Raw genomic sequence first — 3,580 nt, 5'->3', positions numbered from 1 at the left:
AAAAATTTATGTATATATATATGTGTGTGTGTGTGTGTGTGTGTGTGTGTGTGTGTGTGTGTGTGTGTAATAGGACAACAAGAGTATAAAATGAAGACACAAAACTATATATTGGTAGATATAGAATGGATCAATTATTGAATAATGGAATACAGGCAAAATTTGGGGGATAGAAGGAACTCTTTATGCCAGGGCATTTCGAATCCTAATGCTTCTCATCAGAAGAGTAGAGAAGGTGCTAGGTAGCATGGAGGAGATGCGGCATCTAGCGTAAGGTTCAGTAGGGACAAAAAAGATTAATAGGAATTATAGAATGTTGGGGGGAAGCTTTATTGAATTTTAAATAAATAAGGAGAAGCTTGTTATATATAGTATGATATATAAGATTATATATGGTCTTTAACATAGTATTGAGATTAAGGGGTATATGTACTATGGTTAAATAGGGGGTGTATTGTATCTGCGTGGTAATTTATTTTAATGGTTTGTGGGGTGTCTATTTTCTATGGAGTGGGTAATTTTGATTGGTGCCACTTAAACGACAAATAGTGGCTATAAAATCGCTTATAATTTGGGGGGGGGGTTATGCAAGGTTGTAAAACTGAAAGGTAATATCCGGCAATATATTTATAAGTTTCTTTTGTCATAATATAGGGAGTATGATCATAAGGGGGCGGTCGGAGATTAGAGTGGCAATGACTATGATTGCGTTTAACTTGATGGCCAAGATCAAAGTGCAGTATCTGTTCCGGCAGATACTGCAAGCAGAGACCATATGTGGGGGCGACCCCACATATAAGACCTTGGTCAATGTAGGGATAACCCTTCATACCAATTGTCACTATCCAGCTCCTCTACTCCCTGGGGAGTTGGTCCCCCATTTCCCCTTCACTCCTCACATTAAAAATCGGCCTTGTTCCTAATTTGCTTGGTAAGGGAGCAAATAAATACCCTTTTCTTGGCGTTTTGGCCAAGATCAAAGTGTAGTATCTGTTCTTATTACATGCTGTACTTATGTTTGTAACTTTGTGATATAAAGTTGGGGATCACTTTTCTGTATTAATTTAATGTTAAATGATCACCCACTTTAAAAGCAGTCAGTTTCAAAGCCATTCAAATAATTCTCCAGATCATTCGTTGTTTTTTAAGGATTCCAGTTATTTTTTAAGAATTCAAGTTATTCTTACTTTTTATTTATTTAAGTCATTTCAGCCCATTTTTCGGTTATTTTAGTTTATCTTTAAGAATTTCATGTCAATCCTGCATTCACGGATTCATTCATTACACGAGAGCACGCGACTAATGGCTATCGGCCTTGCTACTACAGATCTTTATCTTCTCCGCAACAATAAGATGGTGGGAGTATTGATTGATAAGGAACCCTTTAAGTCGGCTGTAACAGTGTCTTTTAGGTTGAGTAAAGAACGTTATATCGATCAGGACCATGTTTGGTCCAAGGCAATGCAAAAGGAGCCTCTCATTGCCTTTTGCTAAAACAAAGATTACCGAGTGCGATAGCTGGTTTAGATAGAACCATCCCATAGCCATTGAGCCTCTGGGGGGCATAGGCCATCTACAGCTTTTGTATACGTTTTTGTAGCGAGGAGTTCTTGTTACAGGATGAGGGTGCTGGCCCCACGCCTAACCTTCCCAGAAATTACATACAGCGCTTAGCCTTTCCAAATGGTCACTCATCTGGTACTGCCCAGGCTCAATGTTGCTTAACTTCGGTGATCTGGCGAGAACAGGTGTGTCAACGAGATGGGATGTAACACATCTTTGTTGGTTCGATGACATGTAAAGCTATGAATATTTTATTTCGTATATTTCTTTACACAGGAATCACCACGCATCAAGACCCAGAGGACACTCAAGGATAATGGTTAATGGGTATACATTAGTCAATGTGTTTATAGCGTAAGTAAACATAAGTAGTGGGAATTTAGTAAATTGGATCTTTTCCATTTTTCGCGACAACATGACAACAAAACGGACACTATGCTACACCCCCTCCACAAAACAAGGAGATGGCAATGCCTGGGATGATGATCGCATGATCATAGAGCAGATGTCACATTATCACGACTCCTTTTCCATAAAAGGAAAATATAATGACTGGGATGATTATGTAATGACAACAAAACATTTACTACACCATCCCTTTTATAGAAAAAACGAAGGAAATAATCTCTGGGCGTATGATCTCATAACAACAAAACGGAAACTACACATTTTACCCATAAAAAAATAAATTGATGGTAATGCCTGGGATAATGCTCTCATGACAATAGAACAGGTACTACATTATTTGGGTTGTGTTATCGTAAATGTGTCAAAAAGAAATAGAAAATTACAACGGTAAAAAAGAAATTCGATTTACACATTCAATCATAAACAGAAGAGCGACCTCAGCAATGACAACAAATGCAGGTTCTACAGAAGCAGAGAAAGTGGGGCACGTGGACGGTTACTATACAATACGATGCAAAAGAAATCCTTCAAAATTACTACCGTTATAGATCTTCTCAGGAAAATCAGATCATACGATATCACTTGACGATTACTTAACATAATTAGAAGAATCCATGGGTTTCGTTGATGGTCGTACATCTAAACAACATGATATAAAGGCAGGTGTTCCTCGGGGGTCTATACTTGGGCCTTTATTATTCTTAATATTCATAAATGACCTCCCTGATGAATCCGCTACTTGTTTTTCGCTCCTGGACAGGGCTCAAAAGAGAGTCGCCAACCTGATAGGTCCTGAACTATCATCTAGGCTTCAACCCCTGTCCCATCGACGAAATGTTGCAGCCCTCTTCCTGTTCTACAAGTATTTTAATGGTGAATGCGCTGACGAACTATAAGCTTTTGTTACCCTCTCGATGTAAATACCACCTATAAACCCGACAAGCACCAAAATCCCACCCCTACACAGTAGAGATATATAGATGTAAGAAGGCCTTCTATTTTATCATGTTTTACAAAAAGGATCAAAAGCAATTAATACTGAAACTATAAAAATTATTAGACTTAGCTAGTTACATAGATAGTCCTAACTAGTGCTGATGGAAAGGGGGTGTCTCCTCTCGTTCACACAGAGACAGAAACACACGTGCTCGCCCCATGTCGTCCGGCCGAAAAAGAGACTGATAAAAGGGAAAGGAAATTCTGGGCTGCATTTCTAAGTATCTCTACGCTTAGGGTCAAATCGCCATCCGGCCATGCTGTAGAGTTTGTTAGCAATCGTGGCACTAAGATATAGTGCCACAGGCATAGATACTTTATATTAGATAGTCTATATTATATATTCTATATTATATACTCTATATTAGATAGTCTATATTAGATAGTCTATATTAGATATTCTGTATTATATACTATGTATTAGATAGTCTATATTAGATAGTCTATATTATATATTCTATATTATATACTCTATCTTAGATAGTCTATATTAGATAGTCTATATTATATATTCTGTATTATATACTCTATATAAGATAGTCTATATTAGATAGTCTATATTATATATTCTATATTATATACTCTATATTAGATAGTCTATATTAGATAGTCT

At 37.1% G+C, this 3,580-nt stretch overlaps 1 pseudogene; it reads left to right on the top strand.

The window, feature by feature from the left end:
• Positions 1–949: 949 nt before the first annotated feature.
• On the top strand, positions 950–1,087 carry LOC145260054 (U2 spliceosomal RNA; annotated as a pseudogene).
• The last annotated feature ends 2,493 nt before the right edge of the window (positions 1,088–3,580 follow it).

The sequence above is a fragment of the Euprymna scolopes genome, chromosome 35 (genome assembly GCF_053919585.1).
Source record: "Euprymna scolopes isolate OS-2025 chromosome 35, ASM5391958v1, whole genome shotgun sequence".
NCBI classification, from domain to species: domain Eukaryota; kingdom Metazoa; phylum Mollusca; class Cephalopoda; order Sepiida; family Sepiolidae; genus Euprymna; species Euprymna scolopes.
Note: the sequence above shows the minus strand (reverse complement) of the source record. Positions and strands in the feature narration are given on the sequence as shown.